This window comes from Astyanax mexicanus, chromosome 4, assembly GCF_023375975.1.
Source record: "Astyanax mexicanus isolate ESR-SI-001 chromosome 4, AstMex3_surface, whole genome shotgun sequence".
NCBI lineage: Eukaryota > Metazoa > Chordata > Actinopteri > Characiformes > Acestrorhamphidae > Astyanax > Astyanax mexicanus.
This window is the reverse complement of record NC_064411.1, coordinates 17,434,855-17,458,329: the sequence shown is the minus strand read 5'-3', so window position 1 is coordinate 17,458,329 and position 23,475 is coordinate 17,434,855. Positions and strand designations below refer to the sequence as shown.

Genomic DNA, 23,475 nt, shown 5'->3' with positions numbered 1-23,475 from the left:
AGCTAGTTGACCAGAATGAAAATAAGGACCAAGCTGGTTGACTAGCATGACCATAATAACCATGCTAGATGAGTGATGTGAGTAAACTAGTTGTAAAAAGCATTGATAAATTGAGCTGTAGTGTTCAGCAGGTTTTATGTGGTGTCTTTCTGCACTCTAGTGGGCATTTGGTGAAACAACATCAGTTCTTAAATTGAAAAATACAAACCACATTAATCCTGATGGGAGCCTAGTGGTGAGGCATAAAAAGGCCACATATAAATAACTCACATATGGTGTATACGTTTTTACCTGATTAACATTCAGCCTGTCAAAAGCTTGCTGGAAAGTGATTGGCTAATAGTGACCACAAAAATGTATCAACATTTCCTTTGGTGTACCATTAGTGCATGGGCCATAGATGATAATTGGCAAGGATGACCTTGATAGCTTGTATGGTTCTAGAGAAACAGCTATCGAGCATTGGCTCCGCCCCCTGGGGGTGTATGTCTACTTACACTGACAGGGTATCTGAGAGTCATGTAATGATCAAAGGACTGAAGTGGTATTAGTGTCAGGTTAAGCATTCAAAAGTTATAAGTGTTAAAGACATTTTACTGCACCATGGAAAAACTAATTTGCATATGGCGGCCATATTGTTTATAAATGTAAAGATTTTGTTTAATAATTATTGAGGAGTAAGCTCTGCTGAACTGTTTGACACCAAACATGTCATGATTGGACAAGGAGGCAAAGACAAGTTCTCAAAAGTAGGTTTTGCATATTATGCAAATAAAAAATAAAAAAATTGGGTGGAGCATAAACAAGAATGACCCAGGTGGCTGACCAGCATGACCAAGAAGGATACAGATGTTCAATTAAGCAAGACAAGCAAGATTAAATAAGTTCAGCAGAGCTTTTATTTAGAATAAATCAACTGTAACTGTTTCACCAAATGACCACCAGAGCGCAGCAAGAGACCACATATAACCTGCTGGAAATCTATCACTCTATAAGTAAGACAGAACATTCCCTATCAGTGTGTTTCTATTTATTAAAAAGAGAAGAAAAGTCCGATTGGGCTCCAAATTGGTACTCATGATCAAGTGGTCTGTATATATATGTTTGTAAATTTGTGTGTTGATAGGGTCAAAGGTTCCTGACTTCTGTCCATTTAGGCTTGAAAAAAGCGATAATACAGGCTTATGGCCTACAAAATGGCTGTTGCTCTTTGGCCATATTAGAGGCAAAAAATATCTGATTTGGCTCAAAATTTGCAATCAGGATCACAATATCAGTCTATATATGTATGTCAATTTCTGTGTCAATAGGGTCAAAGGTTCCTGACTTCTGTCCATTTAGATTTGAAAAAAGCGATAATACAGGCTTGAGGCCTACAAAATCGCTGTAGTTTTCCAGCCGTTGTAGAGGCAAAACATGTCCGATTTGGCTGAAAATTTGCAAACAAGATCAGATTATCAGTCTATATATGTGTATAAATTTGTGTGTTGATAGGGTGAAAGGTTCCTGTCTTCTGTCCATTTAGGTTGGAAAATAGCGATAAATAGAATAAATTGAAAATAGTTATTTTTTCACTGTAGAGCCTACTGAAGACTTATTTGGCTCATACTTGGCACATGTACTTCAAATGTCATTGTTAATTAGTAGCTTCAACAGTTTTGGAATGTTTTAAACTTTGACAGAGTTTTGGCCAAATAACTCTGAAAAGGCTTTCACGTACATGTTTGATCAAGGTTTATGGGCCTCAAATAGTTAAAATGTCATGATTTTTTTGATAATTATTTACCTACAGGGTCTCAAGATTGCATCAAGACCGAATTTGTTTTGATTGATTAAGGACTTAAAGACAAGTTCGAAAAGAGCAATTTTTACTCTTTTGGCCACTGATGAAAATCTTTGCATTTTTGGTAAACACATGTAATTACAAAGTTGTAAAGGCTACAGCAAAGTATACAACTAAAAAAGAATAACAAGCCTAGGCCACTTGTACCTTTAGATATAACTGATTTTCTGCTATAGCGCCCCCTTGAGGCCAATCAACGCCATATTTTGAAGGATGATAGAAGGCCCTGAGATACATGGAGGGTATAAGTATCGTCCTGATTGGTCATTGTTTAGCCTGTCAAAAGCTTGCTGGAATCTGATTGGCTAATAACGATCGCAAAAATTTGCATATCAAATTTTCCTTCTGTAAAACATTAGGACATAGGCCATAGATGATACATGCTAAAGGAGAGCTTCATAGCTTGTACGGTTCCTGAGAAACAGATTTTTAGCTTTGGCTCCGCCCCCTGGAGGCGTATGTCTACACAGATTGACGGGCTACCTCAGAATCATGTTGGCATCAAAGGTCTAAAGTGGCATTAGTGTAGGTTTAAGCATTCAAAAGTTACAGCTGTTAGAGTAAATTTGGGTGTGCCACGGTAAGATAAATTTGCATATGGCGGCCATATTGTTTACAAATTTCACAATTTCTTTGATAATTATTGAGGTTGGGACTCTGCTGAGTTGTTTGACACCAAATATGACAGGATTGGTCAATGACCCTAGGACAAGTTCTCAAAAGTAGGTTTTGCATATTATGCTAAATAGCAAAAAATCTAAGTGGGCGGAGCTTAGTGGTTCTATTGACCTTTTTGATTTGCCATTAACCAAGGAATCATATAATGAAAGAATTTTTGCTCTAGCTATCAGGGCGTGGCAGTTACGAGGCCTAACGCGTTGACCTTCGCCATAGCGCCCCCTTGAGGCCGATTTGGCTCATCTTTTGAATCTGAGTAGCGGTGAGAAGTACTACCATATGACCAAGTCTCAGCCCTGTAGGCCTTACGGTTTCTTCTGCCCGATCACTTCTATGGCAGAAAAAGAATAAGAATAATAATAATAATAATAATCAGAACAATTACAATAGGGTTTCTAGCACTACGTGCTCGAACCCCTAATAATAATAATAATAATAATAATAATCAGAACAATTACAATAGGGTTTCTAGCACTACGTGCTCGAACCCCTAATAATAAATATAGCCGCAAGCGGCGATTTACGGGGTTCGAGCATTACAGGCAAAGAGACCTCTGGAGGCCAGTTAGGTTTAAAACATGTTGCCGGTTGACCGGCATCGCCAAACTGGATGAGGATGACCAGCATGACCGTGAAGACCAAGCTAGATTACCAGCATGACTAATCTGGATGACAAACTTGTTGACCATATTGACCAAGCTGGAAGACCATAATGACCAAACTGGATGACCAGCATGGCAAAGGTGGTTGGCCAGTATGACCAAGCTGGAAGACCACCATTACTATGAGGACAAAGCTGAATGACCAGCAGGACCATAATGACCAATGTGAATGGCCAGCATGACCAAGCTGGATGGCCAGCATAACCAAGCTGGGTGACCAGCGTGACCATAAAGACCATAATGGCAATGCTAGATGAGTGGTGTGAGTAAACTAGTTGAAAAGCATTGATAAATTGAGCTGTAGTGTTCATCAGGTTTTATGTTATGGTTATGTTTAGGTTATGAAACAAATTCAGCTCTTAAATTGAAAAAACACAAGGCATAAAAAGGGCATATAAATAACCTGTATATAGTATATAAGTTTTGACCTGATTAACATTCCGCCTGTTAAAAGTTTGCTGGAATGTGATTGGCTAATAGTGACCACAAAAGTGTCCATATCAAATTTTCATTTGGTGTACCATTAGTGCATGGGCCATAGATGATAATGGGCTAGGATGACCTTGATAGCTTGTATGGTTCTAGAGAAACAGCTATCGAGCATTGGCCCCGCCCCCTGGGGGGGTGTATGTCTACTTAAACTGACAGGGTATCTGAGAATCATGTAATGACCAAAGGACTGAAGTGGTATTAGTGTCAGGTTAAGCATTCAAAAGTTATAAGTGTTAAAGACATTTTACTGCACCATGGTAGAACTCATTTGCATATGGCGGCCATATTGTTTATAAATGTAAAGATTTTTTTAATAATTATTGAGGAGTAAGCTCTGCTGAACTGTTTGACACCAAACATGTCATGATTGGTCAAGGATCCAAGGACAAGATCTCAAAAGTAGGTTTTGCATATTATGCAAATTAAAAAAAAAATTAAGTGGGTGGAGCATAAACAAGAATGACCCAGGCGGCTGACCAGCATGAACAAGAAGGATAAATATGTTCAATTAAGCAAGACAAGCAAGATTGAATAAGTTCAGCAGAGCTTTAATTTAGAATAATTCACCTGTAGCTGTTTCACCAAATGACCACCAGAGCGCAGCAAGAGACCACATATAACCTGCTGGAAATCTATCACTCTATAAGAAAGACAAAACATTCCCTATCAGTGTGTTTCTATTTATTAAAAACAGAAGAAAAGTCCGATTGGGCTCCAAATTGGTACTCATGATCAAGTGGTCTGTATATACATGTATGTAAATTTGTGTGTTGATAGGGTCAAAGGTTCCTGACTTTTGACCATTTAGGTTTGAAAAAAGTGATAATACAGGCTTATGGCCTACAAAATGGCTGTTGCTCTTTGGCCATATTAGAGGCAAAAAATATCTGATTTGGCTCAAAATTTGCAATCAGGATCACAATATCAGTCTATATATGTATGTCAATTTCTGTGTCAATAGGGTCAAAGGTTCCTGACTTCTGTCCATTTAGATTTGAAAAAAGCGATAATACAGGCTTGAGGCCTACAAAATCGCTGTAGTTTTCCAGCCGTTGTAGAGGCAAAACATGTCCGATTTGGCTGAAAATTTGCAATCAAGATCAGATTATCAGTCTATATATGTCTATAAATTTGTGTGTTGATAGGGTGAAAGGTTCATGTCTTCTGTCCATTTAGGTTGGAAAATAGCGATAAATGGAATAAATTGAAAATAGTTATTTTTTCACTGTAGAGCCTACTGAAGACTTATTTGGCTCATACATGGCACATGTGCTTCAAATGTCATTGTTAATTAGTAGCTTCAACAGTTTTGGCATGTTTTAAACTTTGACAGAGTTTTGGCCAAATAACTCTGAAAAGGCTTTCACGTACATGTTTGATCAAGGTGTTGGGGCCATAAAAAGTTAAAATTCTAACATTTTTTTGATAATTATTTACCTACACGGTCTCAAGATTGTGAAAAGACCAAAGTTGATTTAATTGGTTGAATATCCAGGGACTAGTTCAAAAAGTGCAATTTTTACTCTACTGGCCACTGATGCAAAACAATACATTTTTGGTAAAGACATGTAATTACAAAGTTGTAAATTGTACAGCAAAGCATAAAACTCAAAAAGAATAACAAGCCTAGGCCACTTGTACCTTTAGATATAACTGATTTTCTGCTATAGCGCCCCCTAGAGGCCAATCAACGCCATATTTTAATGGATGATAGAAGGCCCTCATATACATGTACAATATAAGTATCGTCCTGATTGGTGATTGTTTAGCCTGTCAAAAGCTTGCTGTAATCTGATTGGCTAATAGCGACCACAAAAATTCACACATCAAAATATCCTTCAGTAGTCCATTAGGACATAGGCCACAGAGGATACATGCCAAACGAGAGCTTGATAGCTTGTACGGTTCCTGAGAAACAGATTTTTAGCTTTGGCTCCGCCCCCTGGGGGCGTATGTCTACACAGATTGACGCGCTACCTCAGAATCATGTTGGCATCAAAGTTGTAAAGTGGCATTAGTGTAGGTTTAAGCATTCAAAAGTTACAGCTGTTAGAGTAAATTTGGGTGTGCAACGGTAAGATTAATTTGCATATGGCGGCCATATTGTTTACAAATTTCACAATTTTTTCGATAATTATTGAGGTTGGGACTCTGCTGAGTTGTTTGACACAAAATATGACAGGATTGGTCAATGACCCTAGGACAAGTTCTCAAAAGTAGGTTTTGCATATTCTGCTAAATAGCAAAAAATCTAAGTGGGCGGAGCTTAGTGGTTCTATTGACCTTTTTGATTTGCCATTAACCAAGGAATCATATAATGCAAGAATTTTTGCTCTAGCTATCAGGGCGTAGGAGTTACGAGGCCAAACACGTTGACCTTCCCCATAGCGCCCCCTTGAGGCCGATCGGGCTCATCTTTTGAATCTGAGTAGCGGTGAGAAGTACTACCATATGACCAAGTCTCAGCCCTGTAGGCCTTACGGTTTCTTCTGCCCAATCACTTCTATGGCAGAAAAAGAATAAGAACTATAATAATAATAATAATAATAATAATAATAATCAGAACAATTACAATAGGGTTTCTAGCACTACGTGCTCGAACCCCTAATAATAATAATAATCAGAACAATTACAATAGGGTTTCTAGCACTACGTGCTCGAACCCCTAATAATAATAATAATAATAATAATAATAATAATAATCAGAACAATTACAATAGGGTTTCTAGCACTACGTGCTCGAACCCCTAATAATCAGAACAATTACAATAGGGTTTCTAGCACTACGTGCTCGAACCCCTAATAATAATAATCAGAACAATTACAATAGGGTTTCTAGCACTACGTGCTCGAACCCCTAATAATAATAATAATAATAATAATAAATATAGCCGCAAGCGGCGATTTACGGGGTTCGAGCGTCACAGGCAAAGAGGCCCCTGGAGGCCAGTTAGGCTTAAAACCTGTTGCTGGTTGACCGTCATCACCAAACTGGATAACCAAGCTGGGTAACCAGCGTGACCATAAAGACCATAATGACAATGCTAGATGAGTGGTGTGAGTAAACTAGTTGAAAAGCATTGATAAATTGAGCTGTAGTGTTCATCAGGTTTTATGTGGTGTCTTGCTGCACTCTAGTGGGCATTTGGTGAAACAACTTCAGTTCTTAAATTAAAAAAACACAAGGCATAAAAAGGGCATATAAATAACCCATATATAGTGTATAAGTTTTGACCTGATAAACATTCCCCCTCTCAACAGCTTGCTGGAATGTGATTGGCTAATAGTGACCACAAAAGTGTCCATATCAAATTTTCATTTGGTGTACCATTAGTGCATGGGCCATAGATGATAATTGGCAAGGATGACCTTGATAGCTTGTATGGTTGTAGAGAAACAGCTATCGAGCATTGGCTCTGCCCCCTGGGGGTGTATGTCTACTTAAACTCACAGGGTATCTGAGAATCATGTAATGATCAAAGGACTGAAGTGGTATTAGTGTCAGGTTAAGCATTCAAAAGTTATAAGTGTTAAAGACATTTTACTGCACCATGGTAAAACTAATTTGCATATGGCGGCCATATTGTTTATAAATGTAAAGATTTTTTTTAATAATTATTGAGGAGTAAGCTCTGCTGAACTGTTTGACACCAAACATGTCATGATTGGTCAAGGAGGCAAAGACAAGATCTCAAAAGTAGGTTTTGCATATTATGCAAATTTTAAAAAAAATTAAGTGGGTGGAGCATAAACAAGAATGACCCAGGCGGATGACTAGCATGAACAAGAAGGATAAATATGTTCAATTAAGCAAGACAAGCAAGATTGAATAAGTTCAGCAGAGCTTTAATTTAGAATAATTCACCTGTAGCTGTTTCACCAAATGACCACCAGAGCGCAGCAAGAGACCACATATAACCTGCTGGAAATCTATCACTCTATAAGTAAGACAGAACATTCCCTATCAGTGTGTTTCTATTTATTAAAAAGAGAAGAAAAGTCCGATTGGGCTCCAAATTGGTACTCATGATCAAGTGGTCTGCATATATATGTGTGTAAATTTGTGTGTTGATAGGGTCAAAGGTTCCTGACTTCTGTCCATTTAGGTTTGAAAATAGCGATAATACAGGCTTATGGCCTACAAAATGGCTGTTGCTCTTTGGCCATATTAGAGGCAAAAAATATCTGATTTGGCTCAAAATTTGCAATCAAGATCACAATATCAGTCTATATATGTATGTAAATTTCTGTGTCAATAGGGTCAAAGGTTCCTGACTTCTGTCCATTTAGATTTGAAAAAAGCGATAATACAGGCTTGAGGCCTACAAAATTGCTGTAGTTTTCCAGCCGTTGTAGAGGGAAAACATGTCCGATTTGGCTGAAAATTTGCAATCAAGATCAGATTATCAGTCTATATATATAGTGTATAAATTTGTGTGTTGATAGGGTGAAAGGTTCCTGTCTTCTGTCCATTTAGGTTGGAAAATAGCGATAAATAGAATAAACTGAAAATAGTTATTTTTTCACTGTAGAGCCTACTGAAGACTTATTTGGCTCATACTTGGCACATGTGCTTCAAATGTCATTGTTAATTAGTAGCTTCAACAGTTTTGGCATGTTTTAAACTTTGACAGAGTTTTGGCCAAATAACTCTGAAAAGGCTTTCACGTACATGTTTGATCAAGGTTTATGGGCCTCAAATAGTTAAAATGTCAAGATTTTTTTGATAATTATTTACCTACACGGTCTCAAGATTGCATCAAGACCAAATTTGTTTTGATTGATTAAGGACTTAAAGACAAGTTCGAAAAGAGCAATTTTTACTCTTTTGGCCACTGATAAAAATCTTTGCATTTTTGGTAAATACATGTAATTACAAAGTTGTAAAGGCTACAGCAAAGTATATAATTCAAAAAGAATAACAAGCCTAGGCCACTTGTACCTTTAGATATAACAGATTTTCTGCTATAGCGCCCCCTTGAGGCCAATCAACGCCATATTTTAATGGATGATAGAAGGCCCTCATATACATGTAGGGTATAAGTATCGTCCTGATTGGTGATTGTTTAGCCTGTCAAAAGCTTGCTGGAAGCTGATTGGCTAATAGCGATCGCAAAAATTTGCATATCAAATTTTCCTTCTGTGAAACATTAGAACATAGGCCATAGATGATACCTGCCAAAGGAGAGCTTCGTAGCTTGTACGGTTCCTGAGAAACAGATTTTTAGCTTTGGCTCCGCCCCCTGGAAGCGTATGTCTACACAGATTGACACTCTACCTCAGAATCATGTTGGCATCAAAGCTCTAAAGTGGCATTAGTGTAGGTTTAAGCATTCAAAAGTTACAGCTGTTAGAGTAAATTTGGGTGTGCCACGGTAAGATTAATTTGCATATGGCGGCCATATTGTTTACAAATTTCACAATTTTTTCGATAATTATTAAGGTTGGGACTCTGCTGAGTTGTTTGACACCAAATATGGCAGGATTGGTCAATGACCCTAGGACAAGTTCTCAAAAGTAGGTTTTGCATATTATGCTAAATAGCAAAAAATCTAAGTGGGCGGAGCTTAGTGGTTCTATTGACCTTTTTGATTTGCCATTAACCAAGGAATCATATAATGCAAGAATTTTTGCTCTAGCTATCAGGGCGTGGGAGTTACGAGGCCAAACGCGTTGACCTTCGCCATAGCGCCCCCTTGAGGCCGATCGGGCTCATCTTTTGAATCTGAGTAGCGGTGAGAAGTACTACCATATGACCAAGTCTCAGCCCTGTAGGCCTTACGGTTTCTTCTGCCCAATCACTTCTATGGCAGAAAAAGAATAAGAATAATAAATAATAATAATAATAATAATCAGAACAATTACAATAGGGTTTCTAGCACTACGTGCTCGAACCCCTAATAATAATCAGAACAATTACAATAGGGTTTCTAGCACTACGTGCTCGAACCCCTAATAATAATAATAATAAATATAGCCGCAAGCGGCGATTTACGGGGTTCGAGCGTTACAGGCAAAGAGACCCCTGGAGGCCAGTTAGGCTTAAAACATGTTGCTGGTTGACCGGCATCGCCAAACTGGATGAGGATGACCAGCATGACCGTGAAGACCAAGCTAGATTACCAGCATGACTAATCTGGATGACAAACTTGTTGACCATATTGACCAAGCTGGAAGACCATAATGACCAAACTGGATGACCAGCATGGCAAAGGTGGTTGGCCAGTATGACCAAGCTGGAAGACCACCATTACTATGAGGACAAACCTGAATGACCAGCAGGACCATAATGACCAATGTGAATGGCCAGCATGACCAAGCTGGATGGCCAGCATAACCAAGCTGGGTGACCAGCGTGACCATAAAGACCATAATGGCAATGCTAGATGAGTGGTGTGAGTAAACTAGTTGAAAAGCATTGATAAATTGAGCTGTAGTGTTCATCAGGTTTTATGTGGTGTCTTACTGCACTCTAGTGCGCATTTGGTGAAACAAATTCAGTTCTTAAATTGAAAAAACACAAGGCATAAAAAGGGCATATAAATAACCCGTATATAGTATATAAGTTTTGACCTGATTAACATTCCGCCTGTTAAAAGCTTGCTGGAATGTGATTGGCTAATAGTGACCACAAAAGTGTCCATATCAAATTTTCATTTGGTGTACCATTAGTGCATGGGCCATAGATGATAATTGGCTAGGATGACCTTGATAGCTTGTATGGTTCTAGAGAAACAGCTATCGAGCATTGGCTCCGCCCCCTGGGCGGGTGTATGTCTACTTAAACTCACAGGGTATCTGAGAATCATGTAATGATCAAAGGACTGAAGTGGTATTAGTGTTAGGTTAAGCATTCAAAAGTTATAAGTGTTAAAGACATTTTACTGCACCATGGTAGAACTCATTTACATATGGCGGCCATATTGTTTATAAATGTAAAGATTTTTTTAATGATTATTGAGGAGTAAGCTCTGCTGAACTGTTTGACACCAAACATGTCATGATTGGTCAAGGATCCAAGGACAAGATCTCAAAAGTAAGTTTTGCATATTATGCAAATAAAAAAAAAATTAAGTGGGTGGAACATAAACAAGAATGAGCCAGGTGGCTGAGTAGCATGACCAAGAAGGATAAATATGTTCAATTAAGCAAGACAAGCAAGATTGAATAAGTTCAGCAGAGCTTTAATTTAGAATAATTCACCTGTAGCTATTTCACCAAATGACCACCAGAGCGCAGCAAGAGACCACATATAACCTGCTGGAAATCTATCACTCTATAAGTAAGACAGAACATTCCCTATCAGTGTGTTTCTATTTATTACAAAGAGAGGAAAAGTCCGATTGGGCTCCAAATTGGTTCTCATGATCAAGTGGTCTGTATATATATGTGTGTAAATTTGTGTGTTGATAGGGTCAAAGGTTCCTGACTTCTGTCCATTTAGGCTTGAAAAAAGCGATAATACAGGCTTATGGCCTACAACATGGCTGTTGCTCTTTGGCCATATTAGAGGCAAAAAATATCTGATTTGGCTCAAAATTTGCAATCAAGATCACAATATCAGTCTATATATGTATGTCAATTTCTGTGTCAATAGGGTCAAAGGTTCCTGACTTCTGTCCATTTAGGTTTGAAAAAAGCGATAATACAGGCTTGAGGCCTACAAAATCGCTGTAGTTTTCCAGCCGTTGTAGAGGCAAAACATGTCCGATTTGGCTGAAAATTTGCAATCAAGATCAGATTATCAGTCTATATATGTGTATAAATTTGTGTGTTGATAGGGTGAAAGGTTCCTGTCTTCTGTCCATTTAGGTTGGAAAATAGCGATAAATAGAATAAATTGAAAATAGTTATTTTTTCACTGTAGAGCCTACTGAAGACTTATTTGGCTCATACTTGGCACATGTGCTTCAAATGTCATTGTTAATTAGTAGCTTCAACAGTTTTGGCATGTTTTAAACTTTGACAGAGTTTTGGCCAAATAACTCTGAAAAGGCTTTCACGTACATGTTTGATCAAGGTTTATGGGCCTCAAATAGTTAAAATGTCAAGATTTGTTTGATAATTATTTACCTACAGGGTCTCAAGATTGCAGCAAGACCAAATTTGTTTTGATTGATTAAGGACTTAAAGACAAGTTCGAAAAGAGCAATTTTTACTCTTTTGGCCACTGATGAAAATCTTTGCATTTTTGGTAAACATATGTAATTACAAAGTTGTAAAGGCTACAGCAAAGTATACAACTAAAAAAGAATAACAAGCCTAGGCCACTTGTACCTTTAGATATAACTGATTTTCTGCTATAGCGCCCCCTTGAGGCCAATCAACGCCATATTTTAATGGATGATAGAAGGCCCTGAGATACATGTAGGGTATAAGTATCGTCCTGATTGGTCATTGTTTAGCCTGGCAAAAGCTTGCTGGAATCTGATTGGCTAATAACGATTGCAAAACTTTGCATATAAAATTTTCCTTCTGTAAAACATTAGGACAAAGGCCATAGATGATACATGCCAAAGGAGAGCTTCATAGCTTGTACGGTTCCTGAGAAACAGATTTTTAGCTTTGGCTCCGCCCCCTGGGGGCGTATGTCTACACACATTGACGGGCTACCTCAGAATCATGTTGGCATCGTAGGTCTAAAGTGGCATTAGTGTCGGTTTAAGCATTCAAAAGTTACAGCTGTTAAAGTAAATTTGGGTGTGCCACGGTAAGATTAATTTGCATATGGCGGCCATATTGTTTAAAAAAATCTCAATTTTTTCGATAATTATTGAGCTTGGGACTCTGATGAGTTGTTTGACACCAAATATGACAGGATTGGTCAATGACCCTAGGACAAGTTCTCAAAAGTAGGTTTTGCATATTATGCTAAATAGCAAAAAATCTAAGTGGGCGGAGCTTAGTGGTTCTATTGACCTTTTTGATTTGCCATTAAACAAGGAATCATATAATGCAAGAATTTTTGCTCTAGCTATCAGGGCGTAGGAGTTACGAGGCCAAACGCGTTGACCTTCGCCATAGCGCCCCCTTGAGGCCGATCGGGCTCATCTTTTGAATCTGAGTAGCGGTGAGAAGTACTACCATATGACCAAGTCTCAGCCCTGTAGGCCTTACGGTTTCTTCTGCCCAATCACTTCTATGGCAGAAAAAGAATAAGAACTATAATAAATATAGCCGCAAGCGGCGATTTACGGGGTTCGAGCGTCACAGGCAAAGAGGCCCCTGGAGGCCAGTTAGGCTTAAAACCTGTTGCTGGTTGACCGTCATCACCAAACTGGATAACCAAGCTGGGTAACCAGCGTGACCATAAAGACCAAAATGACAATGCTAGATGAGTGGTGTGAGTAAACTAGTTGAAAAGCATTGATAAATTGAGCTGTAGTGTTCATCAGGTTTTATGTGGTGTCTTGCTGCACTCTAGTGGGCATTTGGTGAAACAACTTCAGTTCTTAAATTCAAAAAACACAAGGCATAAAAAGGGCATATAAATAACCCATATATAGTGTATAAGTTTTGACCTGATAAACATTCTGCCTGTCAAAAGCTTGCTGGAATGTGATTGGCTAATAGTGACCACAAAAGTGTCCATATCAAATTTTCATTTGGTGTACCATTAGTGCATGGGCCATAGATGATAATTGGCAAGGATGACCTTGATAGCTTGTATGGTTGTAGAGAAACAGCTATCGAGCATTGGCCCCGCCCCCTGGGGGGGTGTATGTCTACTTAAACTCACAGGGTATCTGAGAATCATGTAATGATCAAAGGTCTGAAGTGGTATTAGTGTCAGGTTAAGCATTCAAAAGTTATAAGTGTTAAAGACATTTTACTGCACCATGGTAAAACTAATTTGCATATGGCGGCCATATTGTTTATAAATGTAAAGATTTTTTTTACAATTATTGAGGAGTAAGCTCTGCTGAACTGTTTGACACCAAACATGTCATGATTGGTCAAGGAGGCAAAGACAAGATCTCAAAAGTAGGTTTTGCATATTATGCAAATTAAAAAAAAATTAAGTGGGTGGAGCATAAATAAGAATGACCCAGGTGGCTGACTAGCATGACCAAGAAGGATAAATATGTTCAATTAAGCAAGACAAAAATGATTAAATAAGTTCAGCAGAGCTTTAATTTAGAATAATTCAAATGTAGCTGTTTCACCAAATGACCACCAGAGCGCAGCAAGAGACCACATATAACCTGCTGGAAATCTATCACTCTATAAGTAAGACAGAACATTCCCTATCAGTGTGTTTCTATTTATTAAAAAGAGAAGAAAAGTCCGATTGGGCTCCAAATTGGTACTCATGATTAAGTGGTCTGCATATATATGTGTGTAAATTTGTGTGTTGATAGGGTCAAAGGTTCCTGACTTCTGTCCATTTAGGTTTGAAAAAAGCGATAATACAGGCTTATGGCCTACAAAATGGCTGTTGCTCTTTGGCCATATTAGAGGCAAAAAATATCTGTTTTGGCTCAAAATTTGCAATCAAGATCACAATATCAGTCTATATATGTATGTCAATTTCTGTGTCGATAGGGTCAAAGGTTCCTGACTTATGTCCATTTAGGTTTGAAAAAAGCGATAATACAGGCTTGAGGCCTACAAAATCGCTGTAGTTTTCCAGCCGTTGTAGAGGGAAAACATGTCCGATTTGGCTGAAAATTTGCAATCAAGATCAGATTATCAGTCTATATATGTGTATAAATTTGTGTGTTGATAGGGTGAAAGGTTCCTGTCTTCTGTCCATTTAGGTTGGAAAATAGCGATAAATAGAATAAATTGAAAATAGTTATTTTTTCACTGTAGAGCCTACTGAAGACTTATTTGGCTCATACTTGGCAAATGTGCTTCAAATGTCATTGTTAATTAGTAGCTTCAACAGTTTTGGCATGTTTTAAACTTTGACAGAGTTTTGGCCAAATAACTCTGAAAAGGCTTTCACGTACATGTTTGATCAAGGTTTATGGGCCTCAAATAGTTAAAATGTCAAGATTTTTTTGATAATTATTTACCTACAGGGTCTCAAGATTGCATCAAGACCAAAGTTATTTTGATTGATTAAGGACTTAAAGACAAGTTCGAAAAGAGCAATTTTTACTCTTTTGGCCACTGATGAAAATCTTTCCATTTTTGGTAAATACATGTAATTACAAAGTTGTAAAGGCTACAGCAAAGTATACAACTAAAAAAGAATAACAAGCCTAGGCCACTTGTACCTTTAGATATAACTGATTTTCTGCTATAGCGCCCCCTTGAGGCCAATCAACGCCATATTTTAATGGATGATAGAAGGCCCTGAGATACATGTAGGGTATAAGTATCGTCCTGATTGGTCATTGTTTAGCCTGTCAAAAGCTTGCTGGAATCTGATTGGCTAATAACGATTGCAAAAATTTGCATATCAAATTTTCCTTCTGTAAAACATTAGGACATAGGCCATAGATGATACATGCCAAAGGAGAGCTTCATAGCTTGTACGGTTCCTGAGAAACAGATTTTTAGCTTTGGCTCCGCCCCCTGGGGGCGTATGTCTACACAGATTGACGGGCTACCTCAGAATCATGTTGGCATCAAAGGTCTAAAGTGGCATTAGTGTAGGTTTAAGCATTCAAAAGTTACAGCTGTTAGAGTAAATTTGGGTGTGCCACGGTAAGATTAATTTGCATATGGCGGCCATATTGTTTACAAATTTCACAATTTTTTTGATAATTATTGAGGTTGGGACTCTGCTGAGTTGTTTGACACCAAATATGACAGGATTGGTCAATGACCCTAGGACAAGTTCTCAAAAGTAGGTTTTGCATATTATGCTAAATAGCAAAAAATCTAAGTGGGCGGAGCTTAGTGGTTCTATTGACCTTTTTGATTTGCCATTAACCAAGGAATCATATAGTGCAAGAAATTTTGCTCTAGCTATCAGGGCGTGGCAGTTACGAGGCCTAACGCGTTGACCTTCGCCATAGCGCCCCCTTGAGGCCGATCGGGCTCATCTTTTGAATCTGAGTAGCGGTGAGAAGTACTACCATATGACCAAGTCTCAGCCCTGTAGGCCTTACGGTTTCTTCTGCCCGATCACTTCTATGGCAGAAAAAGAATAAGAATAATAATAAATATAGCCGCAAGCGGCGATTTACGGGGTTCGAGCGTTACAGGCAAAGAGACCTCTGGAGGCCAGTTAGGCTTAAAACATGTTGCCGGTTGACCGGCATCGCCAAACTGGATGAGGATGACCAGCATGACCGTGAAGACCAAGCTAGATTCCCAGCATGACTAATCTGGATGACAAACTTGTTGACCATATTGACCAAGCTGGAAGACCATAATGACCAAACTGGATGACCAGCATGGCAAAGGTGGTTGGCCAGTATGACCAAGCTGGAAGACCACCATTACTATGAGGACAAAGCTGAATGACCAGCAGGACCATAATGACCAATGTGAATGGCCAGCATGACCAAGCTGGATGGCCAGCATAACCAAGCTGGGTGACCAGCGTGAGCATAAAGACCATAATGGCAATGCTAGATGAGTGGTGTGAGTAAACTAGTTGAAAAGCATTGATAAATTGAGCTGTAGTGTTCATCAGGTTTTATGTGGTGTCTTACTGCACTCTAGTGGGCATTTGGTGAAACAAATTCAGTTCTTAAATTGAAAAAACACAACGCATAAAAAGGGCATATAAATAACCCGTATATAGTGTATAAGTTTTGACCTGATTAACATTCCGCCTGTTAAAAGCTTGCTGGAATGTGATTGGCTAATAGTGACCACAAAAGTGTCCATATCAAATTTTCATTTGGTGTACCATTAGTGCATGGGCCATAGATGATAATTGGCTAGGATGACCTTGATAGCTTGTATGGTTCTAGAGAAACAGCTATCGAGCATTGGCCCCGCCCCGTAGGGGTGTATGTCTACTTAAACTGACAGGGTATCTGAGAATCATGTAATGATCAAAGGACTGAAGTGGTATTAGTGTCAGGTTAAGCATTCAAAAGTTATGTGTTAAATACATTTTTACTGCACCATGGTAGAACTCATTTGCATATGGTGGCCATATTGTTTATAAATGTAAAGATTTTTTTAATAATTATTGAGGAGTAAGCTCTGCTGAACTGTTTGACACCAAACATGTCATGATTGGTCAAGGAGGCAAAGACAAGATCTGAAAAGTAGGTTTTGCATATTATGCAAATAAAAAAAAATAATTGGGTGGAGCATAAACAAGAATTACCCAGGTGGCTGAGCAGCATGACCAAGAAGGATAAAGATGTTTAATTAAGCAAGACAAGGAAGATTAAATAAGTTCAGCAGAGCTTTATTTAGAATAATTCACCTGTAGTTGTTTCACCAAATGACCACCAGAGCGCAGCAAGAGACCACATATAACCTGCTGGAAATCTATCACTCTATCAGAAAGACAGAACATTCCCTATCAGTGTGTTTCTATTTATTAAAAAGAGAAGAAAAGTCCGATTGGGCTCCAAATTGGTACTCATGATCAAGTGGTCTGTATATACATGTGTGTAAATTTGTGTGTTGATAGGGTCAAAGGTTCCTGACTTCTGACCATTTAGGTTTGAAAAAAGTGATAATACAGGCTTATGGCCTACAAAATGGCTGTTGCTCTTTGGCCATATTAGAGGCAAAAAATATCTGATTTGGCTCAAAATTTGCAATCAGGATCACACTATCAGTCTATATATGTATGTCAATTTCTGTGTCAATAGGGTCAAAGGTTCCTGACTTCTGTCCATTTAGATTTGAAAAAAGCGATAATACAGGCTTGAGGCCTACAAAATCGCTGTAGTTTTCCAGCCGTTGTAGAGGCAAAACATGTCCGATTTGGCTGAAAATTTGCAATCAAGATCAGATTATCAGTCTATATATGTGTATAAATTTGTGTGTTGATAGGGTGAAAGGTTCCTGTCTTCTGTCCATTTAGGTTGGAAAATAGTGATAAATAGAATAAATTGAAAATAGTTATTTTATCACTGTAGAGCCTACTGAAGACTTATTTGGCTCATACTTGGCAAATGTGCTTCAAATGTCATTGTTAATTAGTAGCTTCAACAGTTTTGGCATGTTTTAAACTTTGACAGAGTTTTGGCCAAATAACTCTGAAAAGGCTTTCACGTACATGTTTGATGAAGGTGTATGGGCCTCAAATAGTTAAAATGTCAAGATTTTTTTGATAATTATTTACCTACAGGGTCTCAAGATTGCATCAAGACCAAATTTGTTTTGATTGATTAAGGACTTAAAGACAAGTTCGAAAAGAGCCATTTTTACTCTTTTGGCCACTGATGAAAATCTTTGCATTTTTGGTAAACACATGTAATTACAAAGTTGTAAAGGCTACAGCAAAGTATAAAAATAAAAGGAATAACAAGCCTAGGCCACTTGTACCTTTAGATATAACTGATTTTCTGCTATAGCGCCCCCTTGGGGCCAATCAACGCCATATTTTAAAGGATGATAGAAGGCCCTGAGATACATGTAGGGTATAAGTATCGTCCGGATTGGTCATTGTTTAGCATGTCAAAAGCTTGCTGGAATCTGATTGGCTAATAACGATCGCAAAAATTTGCATATCGAATTTTCCTTTTGTAAAACATTAGGACATAGGCCATAGATGATACATGCCAAAGGAGAGCTTCATAGCTTGTACGGTTCCTGAGAAACAGATTGTTAGCTTTGGCTCCGCCCCCTGGGGGCGTATGTCTACACAGATTGACATGCTACCTCAGAATCATGTTGGCATCAAAGTTGTAAAGTGGCATTAGTGTAGGTTTAAGCATTCAAAAGTTACAGCTGTTAGAGTAAATTTGGGTGTGCCACGGTAAGATTAATTTGCATATGGCGGCCATATTGTTTACAAATTTCACAATTTTTTCGATAATTATTGAGGATGGGACTCTGCTGAGTTGTTTGACACCAAATATGACAGGATTGGTCAATGACCCTAGGACAAGTTCTCAAAAGTAGGTTTTGCATATTATGCTAAATAGCAAAAAATCTAAGTGGGCGGAGCTTAGTGGTTCTATTGACCTTTTTGATTTGCCATTAACCAAGGAATCATATAATGCAAGAATTTTTGCTCTAGCTATCAGGGCGTAGGAGTTACGGGGCCAAACGCGTTGACCTTCGCCATAGCGCCCCCTTGAGGCCGATCGGGCTCATCTTTTGAATCTGAGTAGCGGTGAGAAGTACTACCATATGACCAAGTCTCAGCCCTGTAGGCCTTACGGTTTCTTCTGCCCAATCACTTCTATGGCAGAAAAAGAATAAGAATAATAATAATAATAATAATCAGAACAATTACAATAGGGTTTCTAGCACTACGTGCTCGAACCCCTAATAATAATAATAATAATAATAATAATAATAATAATAATCAGAACAATTACAATAGGGTTTCTAGCACTACGTGCTCGAACCCCTAATAATAATAATAATAAATATAGCCGCAAGCGGCGATTCACGGGGTTCGAGCGTTACAGGCAAAGAGACCCCTGGAGGCCAGTTAGGCTTAAAACATGTTGCCGGTTGACCGGCATCGCCAAACTGGATGAGGATGACCAGCATGACCGTGAAGACCAAGCTAGATTACCAGCATGACTAATCTGGATGACAAACTTGTTGACCATATTGACCAAGCTGGAAGACCATAATGACCAAACTGGATGACCAGCATGGCAAAGGTGGTTGGCCAGTATGACCAAGCTGGAAGACCACCATTACTATGAGGACAAACCTGAATGACCAGCAGGACCATAATGACCAATGTGAATGGCCAGCATGACCAAGCTGGATGGCCAGCATAACCAAGCTGGGTGACCAGCGTGACCATAAAGACCATAATGGCAATGCTAGATGAGTGGTGTGAGTAAACTAGTTGAAAAGCATTGATAAATTGAGCTGTAGTGTTCATCAGGTTTTATGTGGTGTCTTACTGCACTCTAGTGGGCATTTGGTGAAACAAATTCAGTTCTTAAATTGAAAAAACACAAGGCATAAAAAGGGCATATAAATAACCTGTATATAGTATATAAGTTTTGACCTGATTAACATTCCGCCTGTTAAAAGCTTGCTGGAATGTGTTTGGCTAATAGTGACCACAAAAGTGTCCATATCAAATTTTCATTTGGTGTACCATTAGTGCATGGGCCATAGATGATAATTGGCTAGGATGACCTTGATAGCTTGTATGCTTCTAGAGAAACAGCTATCGAGCATTGGCCCCGCCCCCTGGGGGTGTATGTCTACTTAAACTGACAGGGTATCTGAGAATCATGTAATGATCAAAGGACTGAAGTGGTATTAGTGTCAGGTTAAGCATTCAAAAGTTATAAGTGTTAAAGACATTTTACTGCACAATGGTAGAATTCATTTGCATATGGCGGCCATATTGTTTATAAATGTAAAGATTTTTTTAATAATTATTGAGGAGTAAGCTCTGCTGAACTGTTTGACACCAAACATGTCATGATTGGTCAAGGAGGCAAAGACAAGACAAGTAGGTTTTGCATATTATGCAAATAAAAAAAAACATTAATTGGGTGGAGCATAAACAAGAATGACCCAGGTGGCTGACCAGCATGAACAAGAAGGATAAATATGTTCAATTAAGCAAGACAAGCAAGATTGAATAAGTTCAGCAGAGCTTTAATTTAGAATAATTCACCTGTAGCTGTTTCACCAAATGACCACCAGAGCGCAGCAAGAGACCACATATAACCTGCTGGAAATCTATCACTCTATAAGTAAGACAGAACATTCCCAATCAGTGTGTTTCTATTTATTAAAAAGAGAAGAAAAGTCCGATTGGGCTCCAAATTGGTACTCATGATCAAGTGGTCTGTATATACATGTATGTAAATTTGTGTGTTGATAGGGTCAAAGGTTCCTGACTTCTGACCATTTAGGTTTGAAAAAAGTGATAATACAGGCTTATGGCCTACAAAATGGCTGTTGCTCTTTGGCCATATTAGAGGCAAAAAATATCTGATTTGGCTCAAAATTTGCAATCAGGATCACAATATCAGTCTATATATGTATGTCAATTTCTGTGTCAATAGGGTCAAAGGTTCCTGACTTCTGTCCATTTAGATTTGAAAAAAGCGATAATACAGGCTTGAGGCCTACAAAATCGCTGTAGTTTTCCAGCCGTTGTAGAGGCAAAACATGTCCGATTTGGCTGAAAATTTGCAATCAAGATCACAATATCAGTCTATACATGTGTATAAATTTGTGTGTTGATAGGGTGAAAGGTTCCTGTCTTCTGTCCATTTAGGTTGGAAAATAGCGATAAATAGAATAAATTGAAAATAGTTATTTTTTCACTGTAGAGCCTACTGAAGACTTATTTGGCTCATACTTGGCACATGTACTTCAAATGTCATTGTTAATTATTAGCTTCAACAGTTTTGGCATGTTTTAAACTTTGACAGAGTTTTGGCCAAATAACTCTGAAAAGGCTTTCACGTACATGTTTGATCAAGGTTTATGGGCCTTAAATAGTTAAAATGTCTAAATTTTTTTGATAATTATTTACCTACAGGGTCTCAAGATTGCATCAAGACCAAATTTGTTTTGATTGATTAAGGACTTAAAGACAAGTTCGAAAAGAGCATTTTTTACTCTTTTGGCCACTGATGAAAATCTTTGCATTTTTGGTAAACACATGTAATTACAAAGTTGTAAAGGCTACAGCAAAGTATACAACTAAAAAAGAATAACAAGCCTAGGCCACTTGTACCTTTAGATATAACTGATTTTCTGCTATAGCGCCCCCTTGAGGCCAATCAACGCCATATTTTAATGGATGATAGAAGGCCCTGAGATACATGTAGGGTATAAGTATCGTCCAGATTGGTCATTGTTTAGCCTGTCAAAAGCTTGCTGGAATCTGATTGGCTAATAACGATCGCAAAAAGTTGCATATCAAATTTTCCTTCTGTAAAACATTAGGACATAGGCCATAGATGATACATGCCAAAGGAGAGCTTCATAGCTTGTACGGTTCCTGAGAAACAGATTTTTAGCTTTGGCTCCGCCCCCTGGGGGCGTATGACTACACAGATTGACGGGCTACCTCAGAATCATGTTGGCATCAAAGTTGTAAAGTGGCATTAGTGTAGGTTTAAGCATTCAAAAGTTACAGCTGTTAGAGTAAATTTGGGTGTGCCACGGTAAGATTAATTTGCATATGGCGGCCATATTGTTTACAAATTTCACAATTTTTTCGATAATTATTGAGGATGGGACTCTGCTGAGTTGTTTGACACCAAATATGTCAGGATTGGTCAATGACCCTAGGACAAGTTCTCAAAAGTAGGTTTTGCATATTATGCTAAATAGCAAAAAATCTAAGTGGGCGGAGCTTAGTGCTTCAATTGACCTTTTTGATTTGCCATTAACCAAGTAATCATATAATGCAAGAATTTTTGCTCTAGCTATCAGGGCGTAGGAGTTACGAGGCCAAACGCGTTGACCTTCGCCATAGCGCCCCCTTAAGGCCGATCGGGCTCATCTTTTGAATCTGAGTAGCGGTGAGAAGTACTACCATATGACCAAGTCTCAGCCCTGTAGGCCTTACGGTTTCTTCTGCCCAATCACTTCTATGGCAGAAAAAGAATAAGAATAATAATAATAATAATAATAATAATAATAATCAGAACAATTACAATAGGGTTTCTAGCACTACGTGCTCGAACCCCTAATAATAATAATAATCAGAACAATTACAATAGGGTTTCTAGCACTACGTGCTCGAACCCCTAATAATAATAATCAGAACAATTACAATAGGGTTTCTAGCACTACGTGCTCGAACCCCTAATAATAATCAGAACAATTACAATAGGGTTTCTAGCACTACGTGCTCGAACCCCTAATAATCAGAACAATTACAATAGGGTTTCTAGCACTACGTGCTCGAACCCCTAATAATCAGAACAATTACAATAGGGTTTCTAGCACTACGTGCTCGAACCCCTAATAATCAGAACAATTACAATAGGGTTTCTAGCACTACGTGCTCGAACCCCTAATAATCAGAACAATTACAATAGGGTTTCTAGCACTACGTGCTCGAACCCCTAATAATCAGAACAATTACAATAGGGTTTCTAGCACTACGTGCTCGAACCCCTAATAATCAGAACAATTACAATAGGGTTTCTAGCACTACGTGCTCGAACCCCTAAATATTAGCAAATTACAACATCTTTAGCCCCGCTGTTTTTAAGAAATCCCAGTTAAACCATTACTGTGGAATACAGTCTCCAGCTGCTCTTTTGCTGATACTTTAATAATGATAATAATAATAATAACAAAAACATTTGATAATAATAATAATAAGAAGAATCACACTTTGAGCAACTTGACAAAAATACACAATTAAACATTTGTGTAAGAGGTTAAAAAGACTACAAAAATAATTGAAAAAGAACTACATAAAATAATATGAATTCTTACAAATTGTTATAATTGTGTTAACCTTTAGTAAACAAAAGAGACTCTTATGTTTTACACTCCTGTTGGAGGTTGGTTGATGTGTTGTAACAGTAAAAAGGTCATTATTTTGCTGTGATTTTATTTTGAACTACAATTCCCTGCACCAACAGGACAACTGCATCGGATCAACATTTCCAAAAAACACATCTTGAACTCAGGAGCGCATATCACTGTTAGCCTGAAGCCAGTGTGGTGGAAAATAATGAACTGTTATCAGGAGTTGTTAAAAAAAAAAAAATCAGGTTTGTGAAGCATTGATTTGGATTAATG

At 38.2% G+C, this 23,475-nt stretch overlaps 2 protein-coding genes across 4 annotated transcripts in view; both read left to right on the top strand.

Moving 5' to 3' along the window:
* The window catches only part of LOC125801155 (zinc finger protein 420-like), a 573,258-nt gene that overhangs the window by 477,601 nt on the left and 72,182 nt on the right, over positions 1–23,475 (top strand). The window lies entirely within an intron of this gene.
* Positions 1–23,475, top strand: part of LOC125801156 (zinc finger protein 585A-like) — a 520,678-nt gene that overhangs the window by 477,601 nt on the left and 19,602 nt on the right. The gene's annotated exons all lie outside the window — the stretch shown is intronic.